Source organism: Panthera onca, chromosome A2 (genome assembly GCF_046562875.1).
Source record: "Panthera onca isolate mPanOnc1 chromosome A2, mPanOnc1 haplotype 2, whole genome shotgun sequence".
Taxonomy (NCBI): Eukaryota; Metazoa; Chordata; class Mammalia; order Carnivora; family Felidae; genus Panthera; species Panthera onca.
The window spans coordinates 10,151,414-10,175,105 of record NC_138340.1 but is presented as its reverse complement, the minus strand read 5'-3'; the positions used below and the strand labels follow the sequence as shown (position 1 = coordinate 10,175,105).

Here is a 23,692-nt window from a genome sequence, read left to right as displayed (position 1 = left end):
AACCCACTGACTGTGAGATCATGACCTGAGCCGAAGTCGGACGCCCAACCGACTGAGCCACCCAGGCGCCCCTATTTATTTTGAGAGAGAGAGAGAGAGAGAGCACATACATGCGAGCAGGGGAAGGGCAGAGAGAAAGGGAGAGACGGAGAATCCCAAGCGGTCTCCTCACTCTCCCTCTCAGTGCGGAGCCTGATCCTGGGCTCAAACTCCCAAACCGTGAGATCATAACCCGAGCTGAAATCGAGAGTTGGTCGTTTAACGGACTCAGCCACCCAGGCGCCCCAACATGCTCCTTTCTTAATTAAAAAAAAAAATTGAGGGGCACCTGGCTGGCTCAGTCGATGGAGAGTATGACTGTCATAGCATGATTTTTTTCCAGCTCTCCTGCGGTATAACTGACGAATCAAATCGGGATATACTGAAAAGTGCACGATGTGATTGTGGTAGGAGCCTGAGGAAAAAAGCAGTGCCCAAAGCCCCCCGTGAAAGCCACCTTCGTCATAAAGCTCACACACAGGAAATGAAACAAGGTAAGGGCTCGGCATATAAACATACATAAGAACACTTTAAAAGAAAGCAAATGGACTCCACACTAAGCGCAGAGCCTGCTTGGGATTCTCTCTCTCCGCCCCTCCCTGCTCGCTCTCTCGCTCTCAAAATAAATAAAACATTTAATTAATTAATTAATTAATTTTTTTTAACGTTTATTTATTTTTGAGACAGAGAGAGACAGAGCATGAACGGGGGAGGGGCAGAGAGAGAGGGAGACACAGAATCGGAAGCAGGCTCCAGGCTCCGAGCCGTCAGCCCAGAGCCCGACGCAGGGCTCGAACTCACGGACCGCGAGATCGTGACCTGAGCTGAAGTCGGACGCTTAACCGACTGCGCCACCCAGGCGCCCCTAAATAAAACATTTAAAATAAATAAAAATAAAAAAGCAAATGGGGAGAGAATAAGAAATAGAACTCAGGGTGGTGGAGGGAGGGAGCAGGGTCATGTCCCAGCTCACGGTGGGGGGGCCCCTAGGTGTGCCTTACGGAATTAAAAAAATTAATGCATAAAGTAAATTAAAGTGGGTCATGAGTAGACTGATGGCCACGACAATGATCTGTCATCGATTCTGGGAACCTGAGGCCTTGTAAATGTTTTTTCTTTGGAAATTTAAAAATCTTTAAAGGCTTTGGGGCGCCTGGCTGTCTCCATCGGTTGAGCGTCGACTTAGGCTCAGGTCATGATCCCGTGGTTTGTAAGTTCGAGACCCGCGTCGGGCTCTGTGCTGACGGCTGGCTCGGAGGCTGGAGCCTGCTTCGAGTTCTGCGTCCCCCTCTCTCTCTCTCTCTGCCCCTCCCCTGCTTGTGCTCTGTCTCTGTCTCTCAAAACTAAATAAACGTTAAAATTTTTTTAAATGTTTAAAGGCTTTCATGAGAAGCAGTTAGAGACGGTGCAGGGGGCTGGAAAGCAGTGCTGAGAAGCAGTGGGGCTGGCAGTGGGCGGTGTGGGTAGAAACTAGAAGCCACCAACAGGAAGCCCTGCAGCGGGAGCTGGGAGCGCTGGGCGACAGTCAGGGGCTTGCCCACCTCTTCCTCCCGGCTCTCAGCTTCTTCCCCATTCCACAAGGGCTTCGGGGGATGGGGGGCCGCGGGCTGACCATGCCCAGGGAGGGTGAGTGCCGTCTCCAGGGCGCCTGCAACGGGGGCCCCCCAAGGTGGGGCAGGGCGGGAGACGAAGAGGGTTCAGGCTGACCGCCCACATCAACGGCTCCCCGTGCCTCAGTTTCCCCTGTCAGATTGGGGTCTCCCTTCACCACACTGGAGAACTGTTTGGCCCCTCCTGACGTTAGGCAGAGTTGCCCTGACACCCAGCAATTCCGCTCTTGGGTACGTGCCCGACAGAACCGGAGCCAGGGACTCCAACAAATTGAGGGGGAAACAACCCAAGGGCCCATCGACGGGGGACGGAATCACCAAAGCGTGGCACAGCCACATGATGGAATGTTACTCAGTCACAGAAAAGGAAGTTCCAATCGTTGTTACAACGTGGACCCAGGTGGTGGTTGCACAAGACCTTGAATGTGCTCAGCACCACTGGATTCACTCTTCAGTGGTTAATTTTATGTCGTGGCAGCCTTACCTGAACATAAAAAAAATCCTGAGTGGTCTGGGGCAGTGTCCCCCACCCCCGCCCACCCCGGGTATCTTTCCTGTCGCAGCCTCTCCTTCGTGACTCCCAGCACCCCCCTCCCCCACTGCCTCGGTTCACCTTTCCACTGCCTTGAGAGGAAGCAGGCACGACCTTCCTCCTCTTACAGACCTGACAGTCATACATTCACTCGGGAAACACTGCTTGACAGGCACCAGAGTTGCGGGTGTGAAGAAGTCAGTCCACACCTCTGCCCTGTGGGGATGACATCCTGTCCCAGAGAAGACTGTGAACGTGATAGATAAGAATGCTGTGGAGGTCGTTAAGGACGAGAACATCAAGGAGGCTGACGGAGGGTCGTGTTGGGGGTTGCCCAAACTAAGTAGGGCAGTTGGGGAAGGCCTCACCAAGAAGGTGACATTTGGGGAAGGACCTGAAGGAAGTGAGGAAGGAGGGGCGGTGAAGCTATCTGGGGAAGAGGGTTCCAGGCAGAGGGGACAGACTGTGCAAAGACCCTGAGGCAGGAGCAGGCCTGGGGTGGAACGGCAAGGAGGCCGATGAGGCTGAAGCTAAATGAGTGAGAGGGGAGGGGAGGGGCGATAAGGCCGGAGAGGTAATGGGGTGAGATTGTGCACAGCGAGCAATGAAGTCAGAGGTGATATTCAACATACTTAATACCCAGCAAGGCATGGCAGCTGATCAGTTAGAAGAGCACCATCAACCCCACATGGCTTCTCTCCTGTCCCCTCGTTTCCAATGGACTCTGCTGAGCCCTTGGGGGACCCGGACCCTCCGCTTGTTTCCGCTGTTCACTGTCCCGCCTCCTTCCTGTGCACCTGCTACAGCCAGGGCTGTGTCCCCCGCCCCTTCGACAGCACCTGTTCAGCAACGGTTTCATGGATGAATGTCAAAGTCTGTGTTTATTGTGGCTGTACCTTTCACAACTTTAAACATCCCGGTAATCTCTTTCGTTTTCATTTATACGTTTTCCTTTTTGCCATTTTCTCCCTTCTTCCTTTCTCGCTCTCTCTCTCTCTTTCCCCTCCCTCCTTCTTTCTCTCTTTCAACAAAAAGAGCGGTCCCTTTGCTCCACCGCTGAACTAGAGGGCGAGGCCATGGCTCTCAGGTTCCTAGGAGTGCAGGTCTAACCCCGAGAGCGAGCGACCCCCTAACTTTTGCCCCTGGGTGCCTCCCTGTCCCCATCCTAGTCTTAGCCCTGAACCTTCCACAGGCAGCAGCCTTAACCGGATTCACTATCACCCACCTCCACCCCTACCGATGTAGTTCTTTCTTTCTGCCGCTTTCTACTTCTGGAGATGGCTCGGCTTTCCTTTCTTGGCTAGGGTAGGAAGGTTACTTTCAAAAGAAATTCATTTAAGAATTAAAAGGAAAGGAGAAGCAAGTTGATTGAAGGAACAATCTGCGGTCCACAGAGAGAGGAACGGACGATGTTTCTGAGCTGCCAGGCAGCTCCCTGGTGTAGGAGGTTAGGAAAGGGTGGCTCGCCTGGGTTCTGTGTGCAGGTGGGAAGCCCCCTGGGCCAAAAGTGTCCTCTGTGCTGCTACTGGGAGCCAGGAAGAGAGGGCCCCTCTGGACAGACAGCATCATTTTCTTCTGAGTGGCCCGAGGAGGGACTTGTCTGAGAACATTTCAGGTTGGCCCCCCGTGTCTGGGGGCAAGGGTGTCACAGGGGATTTCCCTGGCCCCCGGTCTTGTGCCCAGTGACCAAGTTCAGTGGCGCAGTTCAGCGGCACCTGCTTCTCTCCCCCAGCTTCTGCCCAGCCCAAGGAGTCAGTCCTGGGGACGCTGCAGGCTGCTCAGTTGCCCACGGGGCCAGGCAGCCGTGGCATTGGCAAGGAGACTGGCCCCCACCTCGTGAGGTTTCTTTGAAACAGAGTCGCTAAAAATCCCCCAATGACCAACAAGCACACCAAAAGATGCTCGACATCCCTACCTACCAGGGAAATGTACATCAAAACCACAGCAACGTACCTCCTGCAGTATTTCAAATGGCTACTATTTTTTTTTAATTTTTAATGGTTTGGGGGTTTTTTGAGAGAGAGACAGAGTGTGAATGGGGGAGGGGCAAAGAGAGAGGGAGACACAGAATCCAAAGCAGGCTCCGGGCTCTGAGCTGTCAGCCCAGATCCCGACGCGGGGCTCGAACTCAAGAACTGCGAGATCATGACCTGAGCTGAAGTCAGATGCTCAACTGACTGAGCCACCCAGGCGCCCTCCCCCCCCCCCTTTTTTTTTTTTTAATTTTAGAGAGAGGGGAGAGGGAGAGGGAGAAAGAATTGTAAGCAGGCTCTGTGCTGAGTGCGGGGGCTCGATCTCAGAACTGTGAGATCGTGACCTGAACTGAAATCAAGAGGTGGACGCTTCGCGCCCCTCAAATGGCTACTGTTAAAAAAAATAATAATAAGTCTTGGCCAAGATGTGGAGACGTTGGAACCCTTGTGGACTGTTATTGGGAGTGTAAACTGGTGCAGCCGCTGTGGACAAGAGTCTGGCTAAAAGGTCACACGTAGAATTAGCACATGATCCAGCAATCCCTCTTCTGGGTATGTCTACCCAAAAGAATCGAAAGGAAGAGCAAGTTGCACACCCGTGTTCCTAGCAGCGTTATTCACAATAGCCGAAAAGGAGAAGCAACCGAAGTTTCTATCAACGGACAAATGGATAAATAACACGTAGCGTCATACAACGGAATAGTATTCAGTCTTAAAAAGGAAGGAAATTCTGACACATGCTGTGACATATACGAGCCTTGACGACATCATGCCGAAGGCAAAAAGCCAGTCACTGAAAGACAAATACTGTCTGATTCCACTTGTATGAGGTCACGGAAGTGTATTCACATTCATAGCAACAGAAAGTAGAATGGTGGCTGCTGGGAGTGGGAGGATGGTGGGGAGAGAGGCGCACGGGGACCTGTTGTTCTGTGGGTAGTGAATTTCAGTTTTGCAAGATGAAAAGGGTGGAAACCTTTTTCAAGATGAAGAGGTCGGTTTCACAACAGCGCAGATATGCTTAACCCGGCTGAGCGGTACATGTGAAAAGGGTTAAGCTGATGTTTTATGGTCTATGTTTTTTAGCACTTGAAAATTTTTGGGGGGGCGCCTGGGTGGCTCAGTGGGTTAAGCGTCCGACTTTGGCTCGGGTCATGATCTCACAGTCCATGAGTTCGAGCCCTGCGCCGGGCTCTGTGCTGACAGCTCAGAGCCTGGAGCCTGCTTTGGATTCTGGGTCTCCCACTCTCTCTGTTCCTCCCCTGCTCATGCTCTGTCTCTCTCTGTCTCAAAAATAAATAAAAACATTAAAAAAATAAATTTTTTTTTTTGAAGAAAGGAAGAACATTCTAACAACCCAGGCTACAGCTTAGACGAACGTTGAGGACAATATGCTGAGTGAAATGAGCCAGTCACAAAAAACAGATACTATATGATTCTATTTGTATGAGGTCTCTAGAGTGGTCACCTCCACAGAGACAGAAGGAGGACCGGTTGGGGAGTCAGTGTGTAATGGGGACAGAGTTTCAGTTTGGGAAGATGAACAAGTTCTGTGGATGGACGGTGGGTTGCACGACAGTGTGAATGTCCTTAATGCCACGGAGCTGGACACTTAAAGATAGTTGGGGTGGTACCAAAAAAAAAAAAAAAAAAAAAAGGTTGGGGTGGTAAATCAGACTATGGGTATTTCACCGCATTTAACAAATAAAATCTAGGGGGCGCCTGGTGGCTCAGTCGGTTAAGCGTCCAACTCGTGATACTGGCTCAGGTCATGATCTTATGGGTTCGTGGGTTCAAGTCCCGTGTCAGGCTCTGCACTGGCCGGCGCGGTGCCACCAAGTCGAGTTTGCCCCTCCCCAAGTCGCGCATGCACGCGCTCTAGCTCGAAATAAATCAGCTGAAAAATAAATAAATAAAGTCCAGGAAGAGAAGGTAAGACAGGGCTGCCTCTGGACCCACCAACCCAATGGGCCTGCCAGGGGTCAGGAATCTGGGACAGGCCCCCCAGTGAGTCAATACCAATTATACTTGGAAGCCTTTTACGTTTCGGTCCCTCCCTGGACCTTCCTGCCTAGCGCCGGACACCCAGCGGCCCCCTGGGCCTCACTCGGGGGTGCTACAACGGTCACTGGGGCCAGTCACCACCATTCTCGCTTTCCCGCCCCGCACAAGGAAAGAAACCACTGCCCCACCCACTTGTGTGGCCATGTGACTTGCTTTGGCCAATGAAATGTGAGCAGCTGGCTAGGACACGTGTCACTTCCGGGCGGAAGCTTTACAAGCCGGTGCGCCGCGCTGATTTCTTTTCCTTCTGCTACAGCAACCTGCAGGGTGCCGTGCGGTGGCCGAGTGGGAAGTAAGATCTGTGATTTGTTTTTTAAAGTGTATTTTTTTTTGTGAGAGAGAGAGAGATTGCACATGCGCGGTGGGGGGAAGAACAGAGCGAGCGGGAGAGAGAATCCCAGGCAGGCTCCGTGCCGTCAGCACAGAGCACGACGTGGGGCTGGATCTCACAACCGTGGGATCACGACCTGAGCCGGAATCAAGAGTCCCACGCTTAACCGACTGAGCCACCCAGGCACCCCCAGATCTCTGATGTTTTAAGCCCCTAGGATCTGGGGCTCGCTTGTTACCGCAATGGAACCGAGCCTGCCCTGATTCTGAGGCGGCAGCCGACATCTGAGTCCCTTCCTGGGTATGCTGATGGGGTTCTTCTGTGAACCCCAGGTCTGGGCCTCCGGTAAGAAGTGAAGCACTCACCTCAGAAAGCAAAATTTAAGGGGGTGCCAAAGAACTCAAACAGTCAACGTGAAGACTGTTCTGGGGCACCTGGGTGGCTCAGTCAGTTAAGTGTCTGACTTTGGTTCAGGTCATGTTCTCATGGTTAATGGGTTAGGGCCCCTCGTCAGGCTCCGAGCTGACAGCTCAGAGCCTGGAGCCTGCTGCAGATTTCCCTCTCTCTTTGCCCTTCCCCTGCTCTCTCTCTCTCTGTCTCTCTCAAAAATAAAACATTAAAAAAATTTTTAAAAGATGAATAGCGTTCTAATGCACTGTTTTAAATAATCAAAATTAATGCAAAATATCCATGATAAAATAAAATAGAAAAATTTCAAGTGAAGATAGGATCAGTCACAGTGATGTGCCGAGACCTACTGGAGCCTGAGGCAAAGGGAAAAATCAATGTATGCCTCACTCACCTTATTCTAGTCCCCCGCTCTCCCCCCTCCCCCCTGTAAACACCCATGATGTTTTGCTCGAGGGCTTTCTATGGCCCCTGTGGATGCAGGTCGGAACTGGGAGGGAACTGACATCCTGGGACCAAACCTCCACCAGTTTCGGCGGGTCAGTACCCCAGCTCCCTCGCCCCTCTTGTGGGATAATGGAGGTGCATGTCCTACACAGTCTCTCAGAGGTTCCTGGAGGGTGGGGTGGGGTGGGGGCTGAGTCCCGGTGTCTGCAGAAGTAATGTACACATTCAAAGTCTCTGTATTTGCTGCCGACCCCTCCCCACCTCACTTCCCAGCTTCTCCACTCATGCTTTCTAGGATCCGCACTCAGATCCTCGTCTCAGGCTCTGCAATTGAGGGAGGCCCACCCAAGGCAAACGTCTGTTACAATTTTTTTCAACACGGCCAACACTGTAGCTCCTGAGTCGCCTCCTGACCCCTGGCCAAACCTGCCGGGCTAGTGATTTACTGCTGTGTAACAAGTTTTACTCCAAATGTGGGGGCTTAAAATAACAGCAAACCATAGATGTGCGTCGGGAATGGGGTCTGGATTCTCTGGGTTCTTTGCTTCAGGGTCCCTCACAAGCTGCCATCCAAGACTTCCCAAGGAGGAAGTCTCAGTCTTGTGTGACCTAATCTTGAAAGTGACATCCCATCACCTTTGTCTTACTCTGTTGTTATAAATGAGTCACAAGGTCCTGCCCACACTCAAGGGGAGGGGATTACACGGGGTGCAGACACCAGGAGACAGGGATCATGGGGTCATCTTGGAGGCTGTCCCTTCTTAGCGTATGGCTCCACCACCAGCTCAGCTGTTCAGGCTGCAACTGGGGGTACCCTCACAAGCTCTTGTCTTTCTGCAATCCTGTCCACAAGGCCCTCTACCCTGGCTCCAGATGGTCAACTCTGATCTCACCTCCTTCCCTCCCCCTGGGCTGGCCATGTTGGCTTTCTTCCTATTCTTGGGAGCCCAGTCCTACCACAGGCCCTTTGCACTTCTTGTTCCCTCTGCCTGGAATTCTCTGCCCTCAGACATTGGCATGGCTTCTCTTCCAGGGTCTCTCACCAGACTGCCATCCAGGTGGCAGCTAGGGCTGTGGTCTCATCTGAAGGCTCCATCAGGTAAGGATGTCCTTCCTTCTGGCCTTAGTTTCAACATGAAATCCTTAAAGATGCATTCCTGGCCCACCGTAACATTTAGCCCTGCTCACTAGAGTTAACCCTGTGGGTTTGGGGTGCTTGAATCCTGTATGTTCTGTGTGCCGGACTGGCCCTTGCTCTGCTCCTGGACGGGCATCTTTCAGCCCCCGGAGTGTCCTGCCTCATAGGAATGTCTGTATACGTAGGACCTTAGCCATACCAGATGGTCCATGGTCACAATATGATTTATGGTGACGGCCTTGGGCCACCATGTGGCATCAGCTTGACCTCCAGAGTGACTGGAGTCTGAGGTCAGCCATATGAGTGGTCAGCCTGCCTATGTGACCAACTCCCAGAAAAACCCCAGACACCAGAAAAACCCCAGACACCAAGGCGAGCTTCCCCGGTTGTCGGTACTCTGCGTGTGCCGCAGAGAATCAAAGGCTGTCTGCGTGACTCCACGGGGAGGGGACACCTGGGAGCTCGTGCCTGGTCTCTCCTGGGTCCTGCCCTGTGCACCTTGATCCCTTGATTTTAACTGCATCCTTTCCCTGTAATAAACTGTGACTGTATCTGCTTTTCTGGGTTCCGGGAATCCTAGGGAATCATTCGCCCTGAGGGTGGTCCTGGGGACCCCTGGCCCAAGCCCTCAGGATCTTTATCGCCCTTGTCACTACTAAATGGTGTGTTCTTACTTGTTTGGTATTTCCTGTCTGTCTCCTCTGAGATCGAGGGCTCCAGAAGGCCAGGACCTTGTCGGTCATTCTCATGAGAGGCTAAAGAGCAGGGCGGTCAGGGGTCTGGTCCTGGCTACTTTCTGGCAGTGTGGCCCTGGGTAACCAGTGAACCCTCTCCATGCTCCAGTCTTCTTGTCTGTACAGAGAGAACAGAAGCACTCATTCCTCCTTGGGAGGTGGGCAGACAGGCTTTATTAATGCCTACAAAGTTCTTGATAAGTAATAGCTTCTAAGCACTGGTCACTGTGTCTCCCAGTAGTCTGACCAAGGTCGGGCAGGTCAGTGCTCATAAAGGGCAAATGAATTCGGGAGGCCCTTCCGAGGCCTCTGACATAGGGAGGCACGCGGGGACCAGAGACGGCCCAGATGGCGGGGAGGAGGAGGGGCTCAGAGGCCAGAGGATGGGAGAGGTGCCAGGGAGGGTCAGATGCCCACCCTCGAGCTCCGGCCACAGGCAGGCCCTGCCGGGGGACCGCCTGGGGAGCCGGGCCCGCTGTGGCAACCAGGGAGGGGGCCCGTGGGAGTGGCAGCCTGGGTAGGGAGGGAGAGGGTGGGAAAAACCAAATCCCCTGGTCAGGGCTCCTAGGAGGAAGTGTGTGGGAGGTCTGGGGGGGGTCAGGGCAGCTGGAACCGGGGCCGTGGGCGGGCGCCGGCTGGGCCCCAAGGAAAGTCTGTGCTGGGCGGCCGCCGGTCTGGCCTGGCTCGGGAGGAGGCCTCCCTGCTGCTGGACACCCTGGAGACGCTGCCAGATGCGGCCCTGGCCCCCCAGGAGGAATGTGCCCCCCTCGCCACCCCCTGCCTCTAGACTCTTCCACATAAGGCTTTCGGGGGGTGCTCATGCCATATGAGTTCAGGACAAAGGAATCAGAAGCACATGGGCTGGATTCCCCAGGGAGGACAAGTTCTGGAAACAAAGACTGAAAAGAAGAGCCAGAGGGGTACTGGGATCGGACTCGGGACGCAGGGGGAGGGGGTGCCTGGCTCGGAGCAGCCTCCGCCCCACGTGGTGCCCCCCTCGCCGGGCTCTCAAGTCACAGCCAAGCCTTCGCCACCACGGGGGCCAGGCGTGCGGCCTGGGTGCCGTCCTCTCTCTGTCTCAGCCTCCCTTTCTTTCCCTGGTGGCCCAGATGCTCAGCTCAAGTTACTGGGAGTTATCCACATCTCTGTCTCTGTCCCTCTCTCTCTGTCCCTCTCTCCTGCACCAGCAAACCCTGAGGGCTCTACTTTTTATTTTGGGAGAGAGAGAGAGAGCAAGCTGGGGAGGGGCAGAGAGAGGGAGACAGAATCCCAAAGTGGGGCTCGAACTCACAAACCGTGGGACTGTGAGATCGTGATCTGAGCTGAAGTCAAGAGACCGGATGCTCAAAAGACTGAGCCACCCAGGCGCCCCCTGAGGGCTCTACTTTCAAAATCTAGCCAGAACCCACCTGCCTTCCACTCCCTCCAGGGCTGGGCCTGGATCGCCCCATCATCTCCCACTGGGATCAGTGCAGTCACCTCTGCCCTGGGCCTCCCACTCCCACGCTCAGCCCCACAGCTGTTCCCCCAGCAGTGGCCAGAAGGCGCCCTGGAACACCTGAGTCGGGTCCCATCCCTTCCCTGGTCAGGAAGCCTCTGTGGCTCCCATCTCACTGAGAGCCAAAGTCAGAGTCCTCCCCATGACCCGAAAGGCTCTGCCCATTCCCCTCCCTGCCCTCCCCTCCTCCTCTCCTCCTCACTATTCCCTCTAGCCCAGTGGCTTCCTCGCTGTTCCCACTGTTCCCGGCATGCTCCCGCCCCAGGGCCTTTGCACTTGCAGTTTCCCCTGCTTGCTGCCCTCCTTCCCTAGATCTCCACATGGCTCTCTCCTCGCTTCCTTCAGGTCTTGGCTCAGACATCACCTCCGCAGAGAGCCTCCCCTGACCCCCAACTTAAAACTGCACTCGCCCATTACCTGAGCCCCCCAGGCACCCCTCCTTAGCATAGAATTTGCCCATCATATGCATACAGTTCAATGATTTCTAGTACATTTTGCTGAGTTGTGCAACCATCACCACAAACCAGCGTCTGAGAACCCTTCTGTCACCCCAGAGTCCCCTCGTCCCCCTTGCAATCTCTCTCCACTCTCCTCCTCGGCCTCTCGTCTGCTTTCTCTCCCTACGGCTTTGTCTTTTCTAGAAATGCCACACAAACGGAATCATACACTTTGTAGTATTTTGTGCCTGGCTTTTTGTATGCGGTCTGTTTCTGAGGCTCATCCACGTTGCCGCAATTATCAAAAGGCTGTTCTTTCTCGTTGATGAGTAATATTCCATCAGACGGATGGACCATACTTTGTTTCTCCTTTCCTCTGGTGACGGACATTCAGGTCGTTCCCACCGCTTAGTTGTGAATAATGCTCACGTCCATGTATGCTTTCCTTTCTGGATCCTGTGGTCAATGTGTGTTTAACTTTTTAAGAAACTGTCAGATTGACCCGTATTTGCCATCCAGATGTGCTGTTTGCCAAAGTATCTGCTCAAATCCTTTGCTCATTTTCAAACTGGGACTCGGGCTTCTTTTTCTTTAGCGCAGGCAGGGGAGGGACAGAGAGAGAGGGAGAGAGGATCGCAAGCAGGCTCCGAGCTGCCCGCGCCAAGCCCGATGCAGGCCTTGAACCCGGGAACTGTGAGATCATGACCTGAGCCAAAACCAACAGTCAGACACGTAGAGCCACCCAGGTGCCCCGGGGACTCTGGTTTTCTTACTGAGTTTTAAAACAATTCTTTTTCAATTGCTTGTTGCTGGTATAGAGAAATAGAATTTATTTTTGCATATGGATCTTGTGTCCAGGAACCTTGCTAAATTCACTTAACCCCATTAGTTCATCAGTAGATTTCGTTATATCCGCCAGTTACTGACTGCGTCACTCACAAATGGTGAAGATTTTATTTATTACGTTTCGATCTGTACATGTTCTCTGGTCTTTTCTTTCTTTGTTGCCCCGCCTGGGAAGCTCTAGTGTGATGTTGAAACAAGTGGTGACAACAGCTATTCTTTTCTTGTCCTGATCTCCAGGGGAAATCTTTCACTACTTCACAACCAAGTTTTACATGTGCTGTGGTCTTCCCCCTTTTTCTTTTCTTTTCTTTTCTTTTTCTTTTCTTTTCTTTTTTCTTTTCTTTTCCCTTTTCTTTTTCCTTTTTTTCTCTTTTCTATTTCTTTTCTCTTTTTTCTCCTTTTCTTTTCTCTTTTTTCTCTTTTATTTTTTCTTTTATTCTCTTCTCTTTTTTCTCTTTCCTTTTTCTTTCTTTCCTTTTTCTTTCATTCTTTCTTCTTTCTTTCCTTCCTTCCTTTTTCTTTCTCTTTCTTTCTTTTCCTTCCTTTTGTCTCTTTTTCTCACTTTCTTTTCTTTCCTTTTTTTAAATTTTTTTTTTTTTTTAATGTCCATCTACCTTTGAGACAGAGAAAGACAGAGGGCAAGCAGGGGAGGGGAAGAGAGAGAGGGAGGCACAGAATCTGAAGCAGGCTCCAGGCCCCGAGCTGTCAGCACAGAGCCCGGCACAGGGCCTGAACTCATAAGTCGCGAGATCATGACCTGAGCCGAAGTCAGTGGCCCAACTGACTGAGCTACCAAGGCGCCCCTTTTCTTTCCTTCTTTTTTTTTCTTTCCTTCCTTTTTTCTTTCTTTCTTTTTCTTTCTTTCTCTCTTTCTTTCTTTCTCTCTTTCTTTCTTTCTCCTTTTCTTTCTTTCATTCTTTCTCTCCTTCCTTCTTTCCTCTCTCTTTCTTTCTTTCTTTCCTTCTTTCTTTCTTTTCCTTCTCTCTTTCCTTTTTGTAGGTGCCACATCAAAGTTTAGAAGTTCCTTTCTATTTCTACCTTGGTTAGAGTCTTAAACACGAATGAGCACGAAATCTTAGTGTTGGGTTTGAGAACTCTTTATATACTCTGGATACAAGCCCCTCACCAGAGGTACGATCTGCACATATTTCCCCCTAAGGCTGCGGGTTTTCTTTTCATTTTCCTTAAGTCTTCTGAAGTGCACAAATCTTCATTTTGACGAAGTCCAATTTACGAACGTTTTGTTTCACGGAGCGTGCTTTTGGTGATAGAGCAAAGGGATCTTTGCCTAAGCCAAGGTCGCAAAGATTTCTTTGTATGTTTCTCTCCCAGAGAGAGAGAAACATTTAGGTTTTTACATTTAGGTCTCGGGTTTTACATTTAGGTCTACAGCCTATTTAGAGTTACTTTTTGTGTAGGACGCGAAGCAGGACCCAGGTCGCTGTTCTGGTTCCCTTCTTGCAAGTGTCTGTCCTATTCTTGATGGGGGTGGGGTGGCTATTTCTGTTTTAACATTGGCTCCCAGCTCCCCTGCCTGTACTTCTCCCACCAGGGCCAGGCCAGGCCGCTGGAGAGAGAGCCACAGCAGTATGCCCAAACAGGATGTTGCCCAATTCTCTCAGGGCTGAAATCCAACCTCTGGGGCCCTTATCAGTACGTCCATCACCAGCTCTGAACCCAGCCCGACCACGGGGCCTGCCACCCCACCCTTGCCCCTTCCAGTAACTTGGGGCTTGTGCAGGAGCCTTGATATCCAAACAGAGCAAGGTGTCAGCGGGGCCAGCAGACCCCTGTGCCTTCCTGGAGGGGGCGGCTCCTGTCTCCTCGGCCTTCCCCTCCCAGGTCGGCCTCTGGGTGACCCAGCTTCCTTCCTTTCCCAAACCTCAGGCTGGGTCGTGCCTCCGGTGCCCCCAGCTACACCTGTTGTCCCCAGCATGAAGAGGGCAAAAAGCAGCATGTCCTGGATCGGGGTGTTGTGGGGGGTTCCCTGCCTCGTGGGGAGGGGAACTCCCAGTGGCCTGTCCTCCCGGGCAGACCTGCGGAGGCTATGCGGGATAGAGACCCAGCCTTTGGTGAAAGACTAGCTCACGATGAGGACAAGGCCAGTCGTTTACACATAAAATCTGTGTGTGTGTGTGTGTGTGTGTGTGTGTGTGTGTGTGTGTGTATGTGTATGAGGGCCACCTTGTTGGGCTGACCATCATTCTTCCTGTGGGCACCTGAGTCAGGTCAGGTCCTGTCCCTCCTCTGCTCAGAATCCTCTGCGACTCCCACCTTCCTCAGGGTAAAACCCCAAATCCTCTCGAGGCCCACAAGGCCCTGCATGCTTGGTCCTGTTGCCTCCCACCCTCCCTCCAGCTGCACAGGCCTCCTTGCTGTTCCCCAAACACATGGGGCATGCTCCTGCCTCAGGATCTCCTCTTGGGCTGTTCCCTCTGTCTGGAACACCCTTTCCCAGATATTTTCACTCCTTCTGCCTCTTGTCTTTGCTAAGATACCACCTCCTATTAAAGTCTCAGATCCTTTCCCCGCAGCCCCTGTCCTTTTTTTCTGCTTTAATTTTCCCCGCAGCACACATCCCCTTGGGATGGCGCTGTAATTCACGTATTTACCTGGAGTGTCAGCCTCACAAGGGCAGGGGCTTTTCTGCCTTGTTCACTGCTGTATCCCCAGCACCCAGACCAGGGCCAGGAACACAGCAGGTGATCAGTAAACGTTCCCAGAATCAATGCTTTCCTTCCCCTCTGCCAGTCTGGTGGGGCTGGACCCACCCCCAGCACCAGGAGTGATCACATGTCTGGGGCCTGGCCAATGAGCACATTCCATCCTTTCTGGCCACAGCGATTGGTTTCTGAATGACATGTGACCCAGAGTCTGTCCAATGAGAGGTAGCCACCAGAGTTTTGCTAGCACTCTTGGCCAAGTGGCTTCTCTTTTTTCCCTGGAGTTTTGTGGCTGATCAAATAGAAGCCAGGGATTGCTAGGGCCATTTTATCCCTGTGGGAAATCGTTGCCTGAGAGTAAAGCTCCCCAGAGGAAAGCTTAGTCGGCAGGGGGACCTTACTTTGCTTGAGAGCCTGGATCCAGCTATTCCTGAAGCCAACATTCCTTAGACTTTTCAGTTACATGAAGAAATAAATTCTTTTTGTCTTAAGCCAGTTTGGGTTTGGATTTTTCCTGGCAACTGAAATACTCCTGTTCAATTCTTTCCTTCCTTCCTAACTTCCTTCTCTCCTTCCATCCTTCTCTCCCTCTTCTCCCTCTTTCTCTTCCCCTCCCTCCCTGTCTTCCTCTCTCATCCACCCCCCCCCCCCCTTCCTACACGTCCTCCTTCCCTCCCTTTTGCCACCCTTCTGTCTCTAATTTAATTCTTATTCCGTCCTGGCCTCAACCCCACCCTGACAACACAGCTGAGTCAAAACTCTTCAACTTTCCTCCAAACAGCCCTCCTGCATGGCTCTTTCTCCTTACCTCCCAGGCTACTCCTCTCCCATCCCATGTGGGGACTCTGCCAAATGGGGCTGTGAGTCCTGGCTCCCCCACCAGAAGGCTATGTGCCCTTGGTAAGTGCCTTCACCTCTTCCGTGAAACAGTGGCCTAGCCGCCTGACCACCGGTCCCGGGTGGGCCTTCTCTCTAGCCTGTTCTGACCGACTGGGCCTCGGAGCCTCCCTTGCCTGCTCTGGTCCAGCTCACCAGTCCTCGAGCTTTTCTCAGAATCCCCTGGGTCTATCCTGTGACCTGCAGAAAGTCCTAGTGCATCTGGGGCCACCACAGTCAGCGGCCAGGACTCTGAGGGGACCACAGATATCAGGCCCATTTTACAGATGAGGAAACTGAGACTCCAGACAGGCCCCCTAGGCCTGGAGCTGTCAGCTCCAGCTTCTCCAGGAACAGCAGAGTTCTGGGTAGGACAGAATCTTAGGAGCCCTGGACCCACGGGGGATCAGGGCCCTTAAGACCAGCCCTCAGTCTCCTCCTCTAGGAAGTCCTCCCGGCTTTTTCTGGCCAGGGCCTTCCCTTCTCTGAATTCAGCTCTTGCCTGTGTCGAGCTCGGCAAGTGGGCTCTTTGAGGGCAGACTGGTGGTTTCTGGTTTTCCCAACTCTGCCCAGCTCACCACACACTTCCATACAGAGAAACTGAGAAGATCCAAAGTCGGGGCTGGAGGGACGAGAGTGGTGGAGGGACTGGGGGGCTGGCAGCTTCTGGGAGGGGAAATATTTTGGTTCTCAGAAGGCTCGAGAATTGCCTGATTCCCAACAGATTAGGGGTAATTAACCCTTCGAAAGGCAGTAATTAAGTCTGTGCCTCTGAAACCATAATTAGAGGCTCCAGGAGGCTCCGCCCCCTCCCCAAGAGACAGGCAGTCCCCAAAGCAGAAACCAGCCAGGACTGGGGGACGGGGGACGGAATCTGTTCCCCTCATGGTGCTGAGTGAGCCCCACAGCTTCCGTCATGGCACTCAAGGCAGGGATCCGGGGAATGGCATTCGTGGAACCCCAGCTTTTCCATGCACAGTCATTTTGGGGGTTGTCCGGCAACACGGGGGCGCACTTTGCTCTTGGAGGGCACGAAGGCAGGGGAACTGGGCTCAGCTGGGATCTGGGGCATGGGACTGGTGACAACCCTTGAGAACTTTGGTCCTGGTTGAGGGGAGCTGAAACAGAGACCCCAGCCTCAAAAGGGGTTGAGGATGTCAGGGACACAGGGATGGGACAGTCTGGGGGCTCCGAGAGGACAGAGGATGCCCTCTAGTGGGGGTGCTCACCTCATCCAAGGGGGCACTGGCACCAGGAGGCAGGCTGGCTCTGTGGTTCCTGGGTCTCCCATTCAAGCGGCCAGGGGGCGAGGTGGAGGCTTTGCCAGAAGCGCTGACCCCCTACCCCTGTGCCCATGAATGCCTGGCATGGGGCAGCTGGCATAAAAGGAATCCTGAAACATACTGGGCCACGTTTTGCCCTTATCCCAACAATCTAGCCCCTGGCATCCCCCAAGGAGACGTTTGAAGGCAACTTTGGGTCCCCCACCAAGGCCTAGGCCACTCACCGAGCCCCATTTCTGTCCTCTGCACATGCCCCTTGGTGGTGTGACTGGAATGACTGTTATCAGAGGCAAAAGCCCAGGGGAGTGAGATGTGGTGTGGGGACGGGGCTTTTCTCTGCGGGGGCCACCTGGTTCTGGGCTGGCATTGTGGGTGGGGAGGGGGTGGCCGGAGGGGATCCGCGTGGAGAGGCTTGGTGAAGGATGGCTTTCGGCTCAGAGTGAGATTTATCCTTCTCCACTCAGTAGAGTGGGGGCAGATTTGCTTCCAAAAGGGGCCCTGCCCTCCTTCCCCACCTGTCCCTCTCTGCTCTGGCCACCCTGACATCCTTTCTTGTCCAATACACCGAACTCCTTGCTGCCCCAGGGTCTTTGCACTTACTGTGCCCTCCACTGGACGGCCTTGCCTCCCCCCCCCCCCCCGACTGGGCATGGCAGGGGCCATATCCCTCTCAGGCCTGCGTGCAAACATTGTGGCCTCAGAATCTCCTCGCTCACCTTATGCAGAGCGGACTCCCCTTCCTCAACCCCTAGTTCCATCCCTCTATTTACTTCCTCCTTTAAAACACTTAACCAGCCGTGATCTTGTAAGTTGCTGTCCCCTTCCTCTTCTGTCTTTGCCGCTGACGGTTAAGCTCCAGAAGTGCAGGGAGGTTTCAAGTTCTGTCTCTTCTGTGTCCCTGAATGCCCGGACACAGTAGTAGGTGCTCAATAAATGTTTATTGGTGGTGGTGGGGTTGAAGCGTGGGAACAGCGCCTGGGTAAACGGTACGTAGAGGAGAATTCCATGGGCGGGGGCTGTTTCCAATGCTGCTCCGGGAGGGGCGGGGGCCGGGTTCCCTGGGTGGGGAGAAATCGAGAGGCGACCCACTTTCCCGGAGTCGCACGCACCTCTCCTTGGTGACCCACAGGTGGCGCTCGCTCCCCGCGCTGCGGCGGCGGGAAGCAGAGGTGGGAAAATCCAAGCGGTGGTGGGGGGCGGGAGGCACCCCCGGATCTAGCCCGCTCCCCTGTCCGCCTCCTGGTGCCAGGCCCTGACCCCGAATTTGGACGCCAAGCCGTGGGACGCAGCACGGGTCCCAGCTCCTGGGGCCTGAGACGCACAGGGATGGTGTGCTGGGGGCGGGGGTGGTGAGGGGGCGGGAGTGAGGGCTCCCCACAAAACTAGTTAAGCAGCCCCACGCTTGGGAGAAGGTGGAGGGCAGAGGGCGCTTACGACGACGTGTCCCTCCCGCCTTAATCCTGTATAGGCCGGAGCTGGGCAGGGGGCTGGGTCCTCAGCGGGGGCCCTTGAAGCACCCTCGTGCGGAATAGTGAGTGGGCGGACCCCCGCTTTACAGATGGGGGAAACTGAGGCTCAGGGAGGCTACATGGCTGGCCCAGGATCACAGAGCCAGAACACGGTGAGTGAGGCAGGGGGTGGAGTCCCAAGGTTTGTCCGACTCGCGGATGTTTTAGTTACCCAAGGGCTGCAGAATCCCTTGGGAAAGCTAAAGCCTTCCCTGAGCCTCCTCACCTCAGCCCCCAGGCGGCAGGCAGGGTCCCCTTGCAGCCTGCTTTCCCTGCCTTCACACACATGTGACATATCCTGCCCCCCGTGTCTGGATTTCTAGCTGGGTCACTGGGCATGCGCTTCCCCCCTCTGGGCCTCAGTTTCCTCATCTGTAAAATGTGCCTAATTGTCACTGAACCATCTGGGGGGGGGGGGGCGGTGGCTGGGCGGACTGAATGAGTTATTCTCACAAGAAGCCGTTGGAGCAGAACCTGGCGTGGGGCAGCGCCCCCCTGGCGGTCTACACATCCTTGTGGGGACCGTCCCAGGCTCGCACGTTCCCGCGGGTTCCCTGGTACGAGGGCCTGGCGCACAGAGCGTCGGTGCGGTCCGAGGCCGCCTGCGGATCCCTGTGCGTGTCTGCATTGGGCGGCCGCGCGAGCCCTCAGCTTTTTCCGCGTGGGGCTCGGCGAGGCGGGCGGCCCACGGGGTTCCTGCCGGCCAGGGTTTCTCAGCCGCAGCCCTTGACGTTGCAGGCCGGATCGGTCTCCGCGGGGTGGCGGGGGGGCGGGGGGGGGGCTGTTCTGGGCCCTGTAGGGTTTTTGGCGGCCTCCCCCCGAGGTGCCAGCGGCCTCCCCCAACCTCAACTGCGACGACTAGACATGTCTGCAGAACTCGTCAAACATCTAGCGCTGGGAACCTTCTGGCCAGCGTGCACGTGCACGCCGTGAGGCGGCTACAGTGTCGGTCTTGAACTTCCCAGGCTCCAGAACTGGGAGAGGTCCGTGTTTGTCGTCCCCAGGCCCACCCGGTCTGTGGCTGCGGCGGCCCAAGCGGGGACTAAAGCGGGAGGCCCTGGCAGGGAACTTGGGGAGGGGGCGAAGGAAGGAGACTGAGGGCCTCTGGGAGACCATGTGGACCACGTGGGCCGTGCACCTGCCGGAAGAAGGAGTAGGGATATTTTTCCACCAGGTTCCTTTTTTTTTTTTTTTTAATTTTTTAACGTTTATTTATTTTTGAGACAGAGAGAGACAGAGCATGAATGGGGGAGGGTCAGAGAGAGGGAGACACAGAATTTGAAACAGGGTCCAGGCTCCGAGCTGTCAGCACAGAGCCCGACGTGGGGCTCGAACTCACGGACCATGAGATCATGACCTGAGCCGAAGTCGGCCGCTCAACCGACTGAGCCACCCAGGCGCCCCTCCACCAGGTTCCTTCTGTCGTGGGCCGAGGGCTGCTCCTACGGCGGTAGGGGGGCACCCACGCCCGCGCTTCTGGCCATGTGCACTGCGGGGGTGGGGCTGGGGGGGGGGCAGGGCCCAGATGTGGCTGGGGCTCAGCAGCATCCGGACGGGAGGTGTGTGTGTGGGGGGGGGGGGGGTCGCCGTCTTTCGTGTGGCTGTTGCCGGGGGTCCTCCGGGCTGCCTGAGCTGGGCTGTGCCGGCCCACCCCGATCTCCGCAGCCGGCTGTGTGTGGATCTGGTGTGCCAGTGTGTGTTTATCTGCCGTGCGTGTGTTTGAGTCTGTATTTATCTGGCGCGAGTGTGCGCGTCTTTGTTTTCCCTTCTGCTCCGTCTCCGCAAACGTGGGGGAAACTTCTGTTTTTAATCAGGGGCCAGGGAACTGTCTCGTCGCGGTGCTAGCAATGGTGTGATTAATTAGGCCCTTTGGAAGTGATCTTCATGAGCGTTCCCTGAGATTGGGCCTGAGGTGCCCTGCCCCCTCCTCGTGTGCCTGAAAAGGGAAACTGAGGCACGCGGGGGTGGGGGGGGAGCTGCGCGAGGCCTCTCTGTGGGCAGCCAGGGAAAGGAAGTTTTACATGCAAAGCATTTTACACGCATGAAAGCTTGATGGGTCCCCTCACACATTGAAGAAAACGAATTCCCATCGCGTGCACAGAGGAGGAAACTGAGGCACGGAGGCGGGACCCGGAGCTCGTGGGTCTCCAAGGCTGGTCTCCTTGTCCTTTCAAGTGGCAAGCAGTTTTTTGAAGCTGTCCAGGGCTGCTTGAACCTCACCCGTGTCTCAGTTTCCCCTTCAGTCACTTCCCCTGCCCCACTAGCCAGCTTGTGCCAGTCTGAATAATCCATGTTTCTTGGCCAGGTGCCAGCGTTCTCATAGTTTCCGTTCTCGGATGCTCCAGGCCCAGGGACCTGGCTGGCTCTGTGAACACAGATATTAATTAGCATTAATTAATAACCCCTGAGGGGTGAGGGAGCTGCTTGTAAATCCCCAAGCTCCGAAGGGCCTAGAGGCTGACTTGGGTCCTTGGTGTGTGGCTGTTGGAGCCTGAGTTGGGCCCCGAGGTGGGCAAGGTCGGCTGTGCCCTGGCTGCGGGATCCCGGCATGCTCTGAGAGCGGGACCCATGGATGGTACCACTTGTGCCCCCTTAACGGGTCAGGGCTGCTGCTCCCAGGCCCAACCCCCAGAGGCAGGAGGCCCTGTGTGGCCCCATGGAGGCAGAGCAGCGCCTGGGCCGGAGGGTACCCTCACCCCGTCTGCCAGGGGTTGGAGTCCATGGTTCCCCGAAAGGCCGCACATTCAGCTCACATCTGCTCACCTACCGTGTGCCCTTGGCCAAGTTACTTACCCTTGGTCTCCTCGTTCATGACATGAGTGTGATTTCCAACGGCTGATGGAAAAAATAAATGGCCGTGTGTGCATTTCATGGCAGGTGCACACTGTCACCATGGTTACGGGAGTCATAACCAGGAGCCACAGTTGTGACAAAAGGCCCCGGGGGCCAGCTCTGCCGCTTACCAGCCGAGTGACCTGGAATTGGGATTCGGTGTACCTGGGTATCAGTCTCCACATCTGTCAAACGGGACCGACACGGTATGGACTTCACAGAATTGTTGCGAAAGCTGAATAAGATAATGCCCCTAAAATGCTCAGGACAGGGCTGAACACGCTGTGAGGTCGTGACGACTGGTGGCTGAAACGCGGAGAGAGGACGCCTTCTGTGGCTGCGTTAGAGCGTGGGGGTGTGGGGTTGAGGGCGGGAGGCCAAGTCTGGTCACCTTAAGGGAATGATTAGTGCCGGGGCACTGGGGCGGGCTGACTTACGTCTCCACGAAAAATATGCCCAGGTCCTCACCTCCGGTACCTGGGAAGGTGACCTTATCTGGAAATAGGGTCTCTGCAGGTGTAGTTAGTTAAGTCAGAGGTAGGTCATCCTGGATTAGGGTGGGCCCTGAATCCAGTACAGCTGGTGTCCTGGTTGGAAGAAGACAAGGGCACTTGGGTGGCTCAGTGGGTTAAGTGTCTGATTTCAGCTCAGGTCGTGATCTCGCGGTGCGTGGGTTCGAGCCCCGCCTCGGGCTCTGCGCTGACGGCTCAGAGCCTGGAGCCTGCTTTGGATTCTGTGTCTCCCTCCCTCTCTCTCTCTGCCCCTCCCCTGCCTACACTCTGTCTCTCTCTGTCTCTCAAAATTGAATAAACGTTAAAAAAAATGTATTAAAAAGAAAAAAAAAAAAAGTGGAGACAGGAACGCGGAGAAGGCCACGCGAAGACAGAGGCTGAGAGAGGAGAGATGTGGCCAGAGGCCAAGGAACACCCGGGCTGCAGCCCCTGGCCGGGAGGGAGGGAGGCCTGGGACCGATTCTCCCTCTGAGCCAGCCCGGCCCACATCCGGTTCCAGACTTCTGGCCTCCAGAACTATGGGAGAATCGATTTCTCTTGTTTGCAGCCACCTGGTTTTATGGCACTTCGCTTGGTCAGCCCTAAAATCCTACAGCAGGCATCTGTCCCGTTTTCCAAAGCTGCGTGGTGCCCCCGGCACCGTGGCTAAGATTTCCTCATCCTTTGTCCGTGGACCACGGGTCGTTTCCCGCTCCGCACGGTGGCCAACAAGCCTGCCAGAAACATCCCGGCTCCCACCTTCATGCTCGAGAGCAGCTTCTGCCAGAAAGGGAGCGGATGGGAGAGGGCCGGTGCACTAAATGGGGCGAAGCAGCCCCCCAGAAGTGCCAGGAAGTTTACCACCCCTCCGAAAGGGAGCACCCCAAGAGCCTGTTTCACATGTGGGTCACAGCTGCCCAGGGAGGCTGCGGCCTGGTTAAAATGACTCTTCCGTGGACCCCAGGAAGCACGGGAAGGGGAGAGAGGGGGAGGGAAGGGAGGGCTGTCGGGGAAGGCGTGCTCACAAGTCTCTACTGCTGACAGGTGGGGCTCAGTCCCCCGCTGGGGACTGGGGACACTGAGACACCAGGGTGAGCACACCCTCAGAGCTTTCCCACCAGGGGGCGAGGGAGCTGGGGTATTTATCCAGCACTCCCATCAGTCTCACCGGGCAAGGGCCGCTCCGACACTGCGTTTGTTCTCCAGAACTTTCCACTGGCCCTGGGAACGGTCCGGCTGTGGGGGTTTGGGGGGGGGGCTGGCTGTTGGAGGAAGGGGGTCTGCTCCCAGGAGTGCCGTGGGGATATGGGCGGATGCTGACATTCTGGGAGAGTGAAGGTAGGTGATAAACAGACCAAATAAATCACAGGGTGTACCCGGAGGGGTGTGTGTGGAAGGAAAAAGATGAGTTAGAGCGGCCAGGGGTAAGGTGACAGTGCAGTAGGTCAAGGTCCCTGACACCCAGCTCAGCACCCAGTAGGAGACTCATGAATAAACCATGCTAGTCTCTAGTGAAGAGAGGGAGGGAGGGTGGTGAGGAGAGAGAGAGGAGAGAGAGTGAGGGAAAGGGGAGGGAGAGAGAGAGGGAGAAGACAGAGTAAGAGGGAGGAAGGAGAGAGAGAGGGAGGAGAGAGAGAGGAGAGAGAGAGGGAAAGGGGGAGAGAGAGAGGGAGAAGACAGAGAAAGAGGGAGGAGAGAGAGAGGGAGGGAGAAGAGAGAGAGGGAGGAGAGAGAGAGGAGAGAGAGAGGGAAAGGGGGAGAGAGAGAGGGAGAAGACAGAGAAAGAGGGAGAGAGGGAGGAGAGAGAGAGGGAGGGAGAAGAGAGAGAGGGAGGAGAGAGAGAGGAGAGAGAGAGGGAAAGGGGGAGAGAGAGAGGAGAGAGAGAGGAGAGAGAGAGGGAAAGGGGGAGAGAGAGAGGGAGAAGACAGAGAAAGAGGGAGAGAGGGAGAAGAGAGAGAGGGAGGGAGAAGAGAGAGGGAGGA

At 54.9% G+C, this 23,692-nt stretch overlaps 1 long non-coding RNA gene across 1 annotated transcript in view; it reads left to right on the top strand.

Moving 5' to 3' along the window:
• The first annotated feature begins 6,090 nt into the window (after positions 1-6,090).
• The window catches only part of LOC132679780 (uncharacterized), a 31,308-nt gene continuing 13,706 nt past the window's right edge, over positions 6,091-23,692 (top strand). The window contains exons 1-2 of the long non-coding RNA XR_009610323.3: positions 6,091-6,510; positions 8,438-8,503. This is a non-coding gene — a long non-coding RNA (uncharacterized LOC132679780). The remainder of the gene's footprint in view (positions 6,511-8,437; positions 8,504-23,692) is intronic.